Source organism: Symphalangus syndactylus, chromosome 24, assembly GCF_028878055.3.
Source record: "Symphalangus syndactylus isolate Jambi chromosome 24, NHGRI_mSymSyn1-v2.1_pri, whole genome shotgun sequence".
Classification (NCBI taxonomy): domain Eukaryota; kingdom Metazoa; phylum Chordata; class Mammalia; order Primates; family Hylobatidae; genus Symphalangus; species Symphalangus syndactylus.
In genome coordinates this window covers 50,298,033-50,311,622 of record NC_072446.2, presented here as the reverse complement: position 1 = coordinate 50,311,622, position 13,590 = coordinate 50,298,033, and the positions used below count along the sequence as shown (strand labels likewise).

The 13,590-nt window shown below is 41.9% G+C and overlaps 1 pseudogene; it reads left to right on the top strand.

Annotated features, from left to right (window-relative positions):
• The first annotated feature begins 8,253 nt into the window (after positions 1-8,253).
• LOC129474383 (eukaryotic translation initiation factor 2 subunit 3-like) lies at positions 8,254-10,305 on the top strand (annotated as a pseudogene).
• The last annotated feature ends 3,285 nt before the right edge of the window (positions 10,306-13,590 follow it).

Below are 13,590 nucleotides of genomic sequence, written 5' to 3'. Positions count from 1 at the left end.
AATGGATTTTTGGTCAATACTGGTGCTGATTTCTCTGTGGTAACTCACCCAGTTTGCCCCCCAACAAACTGTGTCACTATCCTAGGGGCTACTGGGGCCAAAGAAAAGAGACCTTTTTGCAAATCCAGGATATGTGTTATTGGGGGACAAGAAGTGCAGCATGAGTTTCTGTATATGCCAAATTGTCCAGTGCCCTTTTTGGGGAGAGACGCACTCCAGAAGCTACAGGCACAAATTTCTTTTACACCTGAAGGGAATATGACTCTGGAGTTTGGAAAGTCTAAGGTGATGGTATTGACTCTGACTGTCCCAACAGCTGAGGAATGGCAGCTCTATGAACTGTGTGCCAGAAGACCACCAGAGCTGGACCTACACAATATGTGGGGGATACTTTTCAAGGTACCAGATGTATGGGCCAGGGATAACCCCCCCAAGACTTGCTTCAAACAACCCCAGTGGTAGTAGAGCTTAGCCCTCATGCTGCCCTGATATGAGTCTGTCAATACCCACTACACAGAGAGGCAATTGATGGAATAACAAAGCATTGAAATCTGCTTTATATGCATGGGATTGTGGTAAAATGCAAGTCCTCATGGAATACTCCTCTGTTACCCTTGCGCAAACCAAATGGGGAATACAGGCAGGATCGCTGGGCAGTAAACAAAGCCACTGTCAGTATTCATGCCATAGTGCCCAACCCATATACAATGCTGGGACAGATTCCTGCTGATGCCACTTGGTTCACATGTCTGGACTTAAAAGATACCTTCTTTTGTTTGAGGCTTGCTCCCCAAAGTCAGCCTATATTTGCTTTCCAGTGGAGAAAATCGCAATATACCTGGACAAGCCTGCCGCAAGGGTTTAAGAATTCTACCATTTTTGAGGAGGCCTTGGCTGCAGATCTTGAGGCCTATACGCCACCTAGTGTCAATTGTGTGCTATTACAATACATTGATGACTTGTTATTCGCTGCCCCCACGAGGGAGTAATGCCTCCAAGGAACAGAGAGCCTTCTTCACCTGCTATGTGAAGCTGTCTATAAAGTGTCCAAGGACAAGGCACAACTCTGTTTTTGAGAGGTTGGATATCTAGGATTCATGGTATCTCAAGGCCAGCATAGGCTTGGAAGTGCACGCAAGGAAGCTGTATATGCATTGCCCACCCCAGTTACAAAGCGGCAGGTCGGGGAATTTCTAGGTGCTGCGAGATTCTGCTGAATCTGGATTCCATGCTTCTCTCTTACAGCGAGGCTACCACAAAAGGGGAGAACCCCTCCTATGGGAAAAGGAATAGGAAAAGGCCTTCAAGGATATAAAGGAAGCTCTCATCCAGGCCCTGGCACTAGGGTTCCCAGATGTAAAAAAGCCCTTCTTTTTGTATATGGATGAACGAAAAGGAATGGCAGTCACAGTCTTAACTCAGTTGTTGGGCTGTTGGCATCAGCCAGTAGCATATTTATCCAAAAGGCTGGACTTGATGACCTTAGGTTGGCCCCACTGCCTCAGGGTATTGGCAGCTGCCACAACCCTTATAGAAGATGCCAACAAGCTAGCCCTAGATCAGAAGTTAATAATTTGGGTGCCACATGCTGTGGTCAACTTAATGGAGCAAAGAGGACATCATTGGTTGTCCATCTCTAGAATGTTAAAGTAACAAGGACTTCTGTGTGAAAATCCCCAGATAACACTAGAGACTGTAAATAACTTGAACCCAGCTACCCTGCTGCCTGTGGAGGAACCCAATTGGAAAGATAGTGGGTTGCCTCACTGCTGGCAGGACCTTCCCCACTGTTGCATAAATATGGTGGACGAAGTGTTCTCAAGCCGGGAAGACCTCAGAGATACCCTGTTGGAGAGCCCAGTTGTTAAATACTTCACTGATGGTAGGAGTTTCATAACAGATGGGGTGCAATATGCAGGGTATGCTGTAGTGACCCAACACTCAGTGGTCAAGACTCAAGCTTTACCTTCTAGGACTTCCACTCAGAAGGCTGAATTAATAGCATTAACCAGAGCACTGTTACTGGCCAAGGGGAAGAAAGTAAACATATATACTCACTGTAAATATGCTTTTGCAACTCTGCACACCCATGGAGCTATATACAAAGAGAGAGAACTTTTGACTTCTGAAGGAAAAGAAATAAAAAATAAAGAGGAAATTTTACAACTATTAGAAGCTATATGGGCTCCAGAGAAGGTGGCTGTCATTCATTGCAAAGGACACCAAATCGGGAAAAGCTATGAAGCACAGGACAACAGAAAGGCAGACCTAGAAGCTAGGCAGGCAGCAATGAGCAAGGTTTTACCTGAAGAAAGAACTCTAGCAATACCTCTCCTTATAGAGCCCCCTTTGTCGGAGGTACCCAATTACTCTTCAAGTGAAAAGCTTGGTTTGGTCAGAAAGCAGGGAAATGTATTAAAGGTCGATGGTGACTGTTCTCTGATGGGAGGCTAGCCATCCCAGAGACAATAGCCCCAAGGTTTGTGAAGCAGATCCATCAAGGAACACACATTGGAACGATGGCCCTAGAGACTTTAATGGGTTGACACTTCTATGTGCCATGGCTGTCTGCCATCATCCGTGCTATTTGGAAAAAATGTCAATCCTGTGCCTGGAATAATCCAAAAGAAGGACCTACTCAACCCCTAGGAATTCAGAAAATGGGAGCTGTGCCTTGTGAGAACCTGCTTGTAGACTTTACCGAGTTGCCTCAAGCCGGAGGTTACCAGTATGTGCTAGTGTTTGTTTGCACCTTCTCAGAGTGGGTTGGGAGGCCTTTCCCACCAGGACTGAAAAGGCATGATAAGTAACATAGATGCTTCTAAAAGACCTTATACCAAGGTTTGGATTGCCTTTAACCCTAGGATCAGACAATGGTCCTGCATTTGTGGCAGAAGTACAACAACAGCTAGCTCAACTTTTAAAGATCAAATGGAAGCTGCACACAGCCTACTGAACACAGAGTTCAGGGAAGGTGGAATGGATGAACCAGACACGCAAACAGCTACTAAAAAAGTTTTTCCAGGAAACTCACTTACGGTGGGATCAGGTCTTGCCCATAGTCCTCCTCCAGGTCAGGTGTACGTTTACAAAACAAACTGGGTATTCGCCCTATGAAAGTTTGTTCGGAAGGCCACCCCCAATCATTAATCAAATTAGAGGGGATTTAAAGGAGTTAGAAGGGCTAACCCTTAGAAGACAGATGCGGGATTTGGGAGTGGCAATGCAGGAGGTGCAAGACTGGGTAAGTGAAAGGATACCTGTAAGTCTAACAGACCCAGTGCATCCACATAGGCTGGGGGACTCTGGGTTAAAAGGTGGAATCCAACAACCCTGGGGCCCTTATGGGATGGGCCCTATATTGTGATCATGTCTATTCCCACTGCTGTTAAAGTTGCATGTGTCATATCTCGGATTCACCATAGCTGGTTGAAACCAGCGACAGCAGTGAGTCCCGAGGATGACCAGTGAACTAGACAACAAGACCCAGATCACCCCACCCGAAACCCAACTACCAGTAAGAAGGACAACTGCCCTGCTCTGACTACACAAGAGGTTGATCAGTCTACGCTTGGCTGAAGCTTGAGGATCCTGCAAGCTCTGCTCTAGTCACATCCCAGAAGCTGACTAGTCTACACATAGTCGAAGATAAGAGGACCTTCTCTGGATAAGTAAATTTGGATACAATTTATAAGTCTAGTTATAATTCTGTCAATATTGATTGTTCTGTTGTTATGTTATTACTGCAAATGCTGCCAACGTCTATGTCCAGAGGAAGATTTGCCATGCCGATGTGTATTGTAAGCATGTTTCTATTACATACACTAATGTTGTTATCATTTCTGCCTATACTAAAAGGGGAGAAATCTCTAGAAGGATGCCCACACTGTGTACACACTACCTGGGTAAGGAATACCATAGTTAAAACTCTACTGTACCATACCTACTGTGAATGTACAGGAATCAAGTTAGCAACCTGCACATACAACCAGACAACCTATTCAGTCTGTGACCCAGGAAATAATCAGCTATATGTATGTTATGACCCTAAGATCTTACCCTATGAATTCTGGTTTGAGATACCTATTAAATCAGAGGGAGAAAAAGAAGGAGAGCTTATAGCTCGAACCAAAGAAGCCCCTCCCTCCTATAAAGGGCCTATTTCCTTGTACTTTGATGCCTGCCATGCCACGTATGTTCATAATCCTAAAAAACCAGAGGCAGTCTGCAATGGTTTGACACAAGAGACGCTTAGCAGCAGCAGTCCTAAACATCTGTATGGAGAACCACAAATTGGATGCCCAGACTGTAACATTCAGTGGTCTATGCTAACACAGCTTCAACACTTATATTCAGGAAGGACTGCTCTGCTAAGTAGCATGTCAACCAAACCAGATTGTAAGACAAGGACATGCAATCCTCTAAATTTTACTATCTGAAAGCCAGGTCTACAGGACAGACAGCACTTTTTGGTCTACAGGACAGACAGCACTATTACAAGTTGATAGACAAGGAGCAGGCCTTGGAGTTCCACTACTAATTGTCAAGAAGACTAGCAGGATTCAAATGCATCCAACCCAGCAATTCCTGGTCCATAAGTCATTCTACAAGCATTTTGATCAGCCAGTGCACAAGCTTCCTCCATCAACCAAAAACTTATTTGCTCAACTAGCTGAAAACATAGCTGGCAGCTTAGGGATTTCCTCATGCTATGTATGTGGAGGAACTAATATGGGGGACCAGCGGCCATGGAAGGCATAGGAATTAATGCCACAAGATAACTTCACTTTGCCTAACTCTGACAGTGAACCAACAGCCTCAGCCAGTGTTTGGCTGTTAAGAACCTCCATAATTGGAAAGTACTGTATCGCTTAATGGGAAAGTGCTTTCACTGAGGCAGTAGGAGAAACAACCTGCATAGGGCAACAGTATTGATGAGACTAAAAATAAAACTCTATGGAGAAATACCCAGAATGACTCCTACTTACCAGATCCAAGGACTTTCTCTCTATTCTCTACTCTAAGCCACTCTTGGCATCAGCTAGAGGCGCCAAATGCTTGGAAAGCACCCTCTGGCCTATATGGGATCGGTGGAGCATGGGCATATGAGCACCTGCTGGCTAAATGGACAGGGGCACGTGTGTTAGGAACAATCAAGCCATCTTTCTTTCTAATTCCTCTAAAGCAAGAGGCACTCTTAGGATATCCAGTTTATGATAAAAATTAAAGAAGAAGGCCAGGCGCGGTGGCTCAAGCCTGTAATCCCAGCACTTTGGGAGGCCGAGGCGGGAGGATCACGAGGTCAGGAGATCGAGACCATCCTGGCTAACACGGTGAAACCCCGTCTCTACTAAAAATACAAAAAATTAGCCGGGCGTGTTGGCGGGCGCCTGTAGTCCCAGCTACTCGGGAGGCTGAGGCAGGAGAATGGCGTGAACCCGGGAGCCGGAGCTTGCAGTGAGCCGAGATCACACCACTGCACTCCAGCCTGGGCAACAGAGTGAGACTCTGTCTCAAAAAAAAAAAAAAAAAAATTAAAGAAGAACTAGAAGAAGCATAATCACAAAAATAGACACAAATATCAAAAAAGATGTGGACATAGCGACTGGAAAGATAATGAATGGACTCCTGAAAGAATCATTAAATAATATGGGCCAGCTACCTGGGTGCAAGATGGGTCATGGGGGCACCACACCCCAATCTATATGCTCAACTGCATCATAAGGTTGCAGGCAGTCCTAGAAATTATAACCAATGAAATGTCAAGGGTGCTAGATTTATTGGCAATAAAAGTAACACAGATGAGAAATGCTATATATCAAAATAGGTTGGCTTTAGATAACCTCTTAGCCTTAGAAGGGTGAGTGTGTGGAAAATTTAACCAACTGTTGCCTAGAAATAGATGATAATGGCTGAGCTGTCCTGGAAATCACAGCTAGAATGCGCAAGTTGGCCCATGTTCCAGTTCAGACTTGGTCCAGGTTGTCCCCCGATTCCTTGTTTGAAGGATGGTTCTCAGCCTTTGGAGGATTCAAAACCCTCATTAGTGGGTTCTTGCTTATTCTTGGCATCTGCCTCATCCTTCCTTGCCTTTTATCCCTGTTTATTAGGAGTATTCAGTCAACTATGGAGGCAATAGTGGCCCGACACACTACCGCGCAGTTGATGGCATTAACCAGGTATCAGCCGCTGCCAGTAGAAGAAACTCAGCTCTGCGAGGAGGTGGCAAATAATAGTGCCTTCTATTAACATCTCTGTTATAAAAAGTTCCAAAGGGGGGAATGAAACAGGAATTGAAAGAAATTAAATTGTGGGTAAGCAGAAACTCTGTTGTATGTAAGAAAACCCAACTCCCCCTGAGAAAGAGAAAGAGCTGGAGTTCTTTAAAAAATTAACCACCTGTTTTCCTGTGGCTAGTGAGTCTTATCTCTCCTCCCTTCCCAGGCACTGTGGAGACCTGTTTCCCTAGCTGTGCAGCTGCAAGCTCACTAGACAGGTAAACTCAAGTCGCAAAACATGTTTTTCCCTGAAAAGTAAGAAATGATGTAATGCATGTCTCAACTGAATAACTGCCTTTTTTTCTCACTTCCGTAGTATGCTTCCCCCTTCACAGATCTCCCCCCACCACCCCACGAAATGCTTAAAAGGTAACTTAACTCTTTGTTCAGGGCTCAGTCCTTTGGATTTTAATCCAACTGGGCCAGTGCACCTAAGTAATTCATAAATATCATATCCTCCTGAACTCCATCGGTCTCTAATTCCTTAAAGATCCCACAATAATTCCACAAATCTGTAGGGCAGGGGCAAAATGCCACCAGTCTCCTTGCTTAAACACAGCAAGAATCACCTTTACACCAGTTCTCAACAAGTTTCTTATCTCCATCTGAGACCACTCAGCCCGACTTTCATTGTTCATATCATTATCAGCATTTTGGTCAAAGGCATTCAACAAGTCTCTAGGAATTTCAAACTTTCCTACATTTTCCTGTCTTCTTCTGAGCCCTCCAAATTGTTCCAACCTCTACTTGTTATCCAGTTCCAAAGTCACTTCCACATTTTCAGGTATCTTTTCAGCAGTGCCCCACTCTACTGGTACAAATTTACTGTATTAGTCCGTTTTCATGTTGCTGATAAAGACATACTTGAGACTGAGAGGAAAAATAGGTATAACAAATTGACAGTTCTACATGGCTACAGTGGCCTCACAATCATGGTGGAAGGCAAAAAACACTTCTTACATAGTGGTGGCAAGAGAGAATGAGGAAGAAGAAAAAGGGGAAACCCCTTATAAAACCATCAGATCTTGTGAGACTTATTCAGTACCACGAGAACAGTATGAAGGAAACCACCCCCGTGATTAAGTTATCTCCCACCAGGTCCCTCTCACAACACGTGCAAATTATAGGAGTACAATTCAAGATGAGATTTGGGTGGGAACACAGAGCGAAACCATATCAGGAGGAAAGGAGTATCCTATAGCAGAGGAAAAAAAAGAGGGAGGGTCTCATTTTTGCAAGAAATAATCACCTCTTATCTGTGTTAGCTTAAGATAAACAAAGGAGACCACAACATACCACATCGCCGGGAGGAAAAAGGCAATCTGGTTGAAAAGGCTCACTGACATTCTGGAGCAACATTTACTAAGTTGTAATGAATGATCAGCCTCTGGGACACCAATAGTCTACCAAGAAGGCTAAACTAATTCTTATTTGGATTAAATCAGCATATCTGCACCATTCTGATTACCCAGTCACACACTATCCATTACGGAAATACCATGGAGACCAGGGGGTATCCTCCTAGAATTAAATTTATAATAAAGAAAGCATACCTAATTCTTTGTTTTCACAATGGAAAAACTTAACATAATGAATAGTACACTTCTTTTAATTTTAGAGGAGTCTACTATAGTGTCATACAGTATTAAATTTAAACCCCTTAATACAAATATTTATTGACTGCATGAACTGTTATGTAGTTTCTCTTAGAATAATGTGATAAAATAACAATCAGAGAAAACAACATTTAAAATAAAAATTAAAACCACATATTTTCAATGGCTTGGCATAATTGCTGTGCTTTTTGAAATGGCGAGATTACTAACAAGAAATCAAGATAAGATTTCGTATTTGCTCAATCATTAAGTTCTTGACCTTTTGAAATCTAATATCCTGGCTAAAAAATTTGAAGAAAATATTTTTAGGTAGCTTTTTAGGGCTTCCAAGGCAATACAAGAAGAATTTTGTGCTCTTCTGGCAACATGGCGGGTGGAGAAGCTGGAGTGACTCTGGGGCAGCCACATCTTTCACGTCAGGATCTCACCACCTTGGATGTTACCAAGTTGACGCCACCTTCACACGAAGTTATCAGCAGACAAGCCACAATTAATATAGGTAAAATTGGTCATGTAGCTCATGGGAATCCACAGTCATCAAAGCTATTTCTGGAGTTCAAAGTGTCAGGTTCAAAAATGAACTAGAAGGAAATATTACAATCAAGCTTGGATATGCTAATGCTAAGATTTATAAACTTGATGACCCCAGTTGCCACTGGCCAGAATGTTATAGATGTTGTGGGAGCAGTACACCTGATGAGTTTCCTACAGACATTACAAGGACCACAGGGAACTTCAAATTAGTCAGACATGTTTACTTTGTTAACTGTCCTGGCCACAATATTTTGATGGCTACTATGCTGAATGGTGTAGCAGTGATGGATGCAGCTCTTCTGTTGATAGCTGGTAATGAATCTTTCCCTCAGCCTCAGACATCTGAACACATGGCTGCTATAGATATCATGAAACTGAAGCATATTTTGATTCTACAAAATAAAATTGATTTGGTAAAAGAAAGGCTAAAGAACAATACTAGCAGATCCTTGCATTTGTCCAAGGTACAGTAGCAGAGGGAGCTCCCATTATTCTAATTTCAGCTCAGCTGAAATACAATATTGAAATTGTTTTTGAGTACATAGTAAAGAAAATTCCACTACCCCCAAGAAACTTTACTTCAATGCCCCGGCTTATTGTTATTAGATATTTTGATGTCAACAAACCTGGCTGTGAAGTTGATGACCTTAAGGGAGGTGCAGCTGGTGGTAGTATCCTAAAAGGAGTATTAAAGGTGGGCCAGGAGATAGAAGTAAGACCTGGTATTGTTTCCAATGGTAGTGAAGGAAAACTTATGTGTAAACCAATCTTTTCCAAAATTGTATCATTTTTTGCGGAGCATAATGATCTGCAATATGCTGCTCCAGGCGGTCTTATTGGAGTTGGAACAAAAATTGACTCCACTTTGTGCTGGGCTGACAGAATGGTGGGTCAAGTACTTGGTGCAGTCAGAGCTTTACCTGAGATATTCACAGAATTGGATATTTCCTATTTCCTGCTTAGACGGCTTCTAGGTGTACACACTGAAGGAGACAAGAAAGCAGCAAAGGTTCAAAAGCTGTCTAAGAATGAAGTGCTCATGGTGAACATAGGATACCTGTTGACAGGAGGGAGAGCTAGTGCTGTCAAGGCCAATTTGGGTAAAATTGTTTTGACCAATCCAGTGTGCACAGAGGAGAAAAATTGCCCTTAGTTTTTCAAAGAGTCGAAAAACACTGGCATTTAATTGGTTGGGGTCAGATAAGAAAAGGAGTGACAATCAAGCCAACAGTAGATGGTGACTGAAGAATACCGGTTAAATAATACATTCGGATGGAGTTGGAAGTTGAATTTGTCTTAACAACCAAGGGGTTTATTTTCAAAGCAATATTGGGGAATTGGTTTCACAGTTCATTACCTTAGTAGGTAACTGTAAGATTATTCTCTTTTTTTTTGGTTATGAAAACTTAGGGACTACAATTAATATAAAAATTGGCATAATGTTGGATTGAATCTACATTTTGGCAGAAGTTAAGCATTCCCATATAATGTCAAAATTATACATCATGAAGTTTTGTTTTCTTGTTTGTTTTATTTTGTTTTGTTTTTGAGTCTGGCTCTGTCACCCGGGCTGGAGTGCAGTGGCATGATCTGCAACCTCCGCCTCCTGGGTTCAAGCGATTCTCCTGCCTCAGCCTGCTGAGTAGCTGAGATTACAGGTGTGCACCACCACACCTGGCTAATTTTTGTATTATTAGTAGAGACGGGGTTTCAGCATGTTGGCCAGGCTGGTCTCTACTGACCTCAGGGTGATCAGCCCACCTCGGCCTCACAAAGTGCTGGGATTACAGGCGTGAGCCACCTTGCCCAGCCCATATCATATGGTTTGAAATGAAATTTTGCCACAACCAGCATTTGCTGTAGCGCACACATGTATCACTGAAACTTTTTGAAATAAAGTTTTTTCTAAAAAAAAAAAAGAATTTTGATAGTTATGCAGGAAAATGCATTCAACATACATGCATTGCTCTTCTGTGATTTGCTTTAAAATGGAAAGATCGATTATTGTCAATCTAGTTTCTCAATTTAGAGTAAATTAACAAAAAATTTATTTTTTAGACAAGCAAATAATTGTATAAAACCAATGGGTAACAGATGCCATTAGCTGCCAAAAAATAGTATGACTAGATTTAGTAAGTAGCCATGCAATTGACAGCCCAATTAAACTAAGACCCTAGTAGGTGCACGTGGAAAGCATTTATGTGCCATGTGGTGGACCTCTACTCAGCACCTTCCTCTGCTTGTTTAATAGATATCAATTTCCCCTGAGTTAACTCAGAGTGAATAATGGAAACTGAGAATGCTATTTTTAAAATGATTACTGCTAACATGGTTAACACATTTTTTATTTTTCCCATATTTTAAAGAAATTTTATGAATCTTACTTTGCCTCAGATGGGCTTTTAATAAAAGATTGTTTATAGTATGAAATTTGGAATCATGAAAAATTTTAATATTCCAGGTAAGTCAGAGATATTTAAATGTCAACCAAATTTGATAAAACATATTTAAATGAGATCATGTCTTCTTAGCTGAGAGTTTTTTAAATCAGTAAATTCAGAGAAAAATAGAAAACCAGTACTTTGTGCCAAATAACAGTGTTTGGCACAGGAGTATCACCCAAACATGTGCTATTCATCTTCATAATTAAAGTAGCAATAGCACCATGTGCACTCCTGGAACCAGCTGGCCTGTTTGCTACTGACACAAAGTGGAGAAGGCATTGAAATAGTGAAGGAGTGTAATATAAATTAAATACTTATATGAAATACAATTTAAAATAAAAAGTAGCATTTAATGTTGTAAAGCTATATATGAGATTATTTGTATGAAGTCATAATATTTTTCCTTCTATCGGCAGAATAACTTTATTCACAATATTTTTATTTCAAATAATATTCCCTTTTCTGCTTTATATTTGCTAGCTTTTGTCAAACATTACCTGAGCTCAATAGAAATCCACAAAATGTATCTTTATTTTACCACAAGCAGTTTATTATTGATGCATATGCTTACTTTGCTTAAAATACCTTAGCTTTTGATGAAAGATTTATACTTTTTTTCAGTGTGTTGTTTATTGGTGAGAAGCAGCTTTTCTACCAGGAAACTGCTATTCTCAACTCTACCCACATTGACTAATAGTGAGTGGAAGTAATGTGTGGATAAATAGCAAATGTGCCTTCTGGGCATCTTTTTTTCTCAACCATTGGCTGAAGAAAGAGGAAGATGTAGGTAGAAGATGAAAGAAGATATGATCACTAAAAAATTATGAATTTTTTTCTTTTAACCAGAAAAAAAAAACCACTGGAGATGGTGGTGTGAGCAGAAACTATATTATTCTGCTAAATCTCTGAAATTTTGGTATATAACCTGCATTACTTTAACAAATATATTATTTCTTCAGTTTTGATTCTTCAGGATATGATTCTGATACAGGAGTTAAGAAGAAATAATTTCAGCAGATATCAAGGGTATGGAAGCCTTGGTAAGACTTTTTTTTTTCTTAAATGAAAAGCAGCCCCAAATCATTTTCTAACAAAGAGCAGCCTGCAAGCTGGGAGCCTGCATGGGTGAATGCCAGCAGGAACCAAGGGCTAGACATGTTCGAGATGGTGGCTCCATTTTCACTTCTCTGCCAGCCACATGTACTGTAAAGGAGCAGACAAGATGACACTGACCAACCAGAAACTCCTTTTGCATAAGAAGATTAGGGCAGGGCAACCAGCCTTCCCTTCACTCTATGTAAACGTCATACCTGATCAAACCAATCTGTGAGCTCTACCTAAATCAGACACCACCTCTTCAAACTGGACTATAAAACTCGTCATATTCACCACCAGCCATCCCTTTGTGCTCAGAGACCCCTTCCTCTATAGAGGAATATGTTTCTCTTTCTCTTCTCATCTGCTTATTAAACCTCCACTTCTAAACTCCTTGTGTGTGTTTGTGTCCTAAATTTTCCTGGCGTGTGACAATGAACTCCAGGGTATATCACCCAGAAAATAGCCACTTTACAGTGTGGGCTTGTCTGGGATACAAAGATATAACATTCATTGAAATGGTGAGTAGGGGAGTAGACTCCAACTCTGCCCTTTCATTCTGGGGCTCTCAGCCTCAATTTTAGACCTTTCACGGAGGATGTAGCCATTGCGTGGGGCTGGAAGAAGTCCTGGGGCAACTGAAGATTTCTGGCTAAGACTACCCTCAGGTGTTATCCAAAGGCTTCTGGATTGACCTCAGCCTCTGACCACCCTGATGTGGTGTCAGCAAGGGGATGTCCAAATTTTCTGTCGTAATTTCCTCCTTTCCTATTCACAATCATCATATCTCTTATCCTCATTGTATATGAAATGTGCAGCAAGTTTTACAGTTCAGGGAAGTAATCTTGTTTGGCAAGATCACTGACTGTCATAGTAACCAGGAATATAGCTCAAGGGAAGGTATCTTTGTAATTTCTTCGGAAGAGGGTGTTCCCCCCCTCCACAGTTGGTGTCTCTCTCTCAGCCCTTGGTCTGGAGAGCACATGACATTTCCAGGTCTGGCACTGCTCTTGGTCTGGAGAGCACATGGCATCTCCAGGTCTCTCTCTGCCCTTGGTCTGGAGAGCACATGACATTTCCAGGTCTCTCTCTGCCCTTTGTCTGGAGAGCACATGGCATGTCAAGGTCACTCTGTCCTTGGTCTAGAGAGCACATGGTGTTTCAAGACAACAGTGCCACCTAGCTGATTAGGGATCCTCTCCATGAGGTACACTGTTGGTCCTTTACTGAAACACCCTGGCCTCCCAATTCTCTTCCTTTTTGCACCTGTCTACTGGAAACCAGGCTTTATGCTGCTTCTGTAAACAGGAAAATTCTGCCTTCAGCAATTAGGGGTAAAATAGTCTCCAAAGCCAAATTTTAGTCTTAATACTGTCCCATCAGCATGAAAATGGCCATTCTGTCCCTATGTTTTTTAAGGCATCTATTCTGCCTCCAATTAGAGTGGTATTTCATTAACAAGGGGATTTTAAGTTCAGAGGTTAACTGGAACCATTTTCTACGTGTAAATGCTTCAGCATGGGCCATAATAGCAGGATATAGAGTTCAATCTAGCATACTCCCTCCATTAAAGGGGTCTTGCCCAACTTTGAATAGTTTTTCTTGAGATCCATTTTTCAGGGG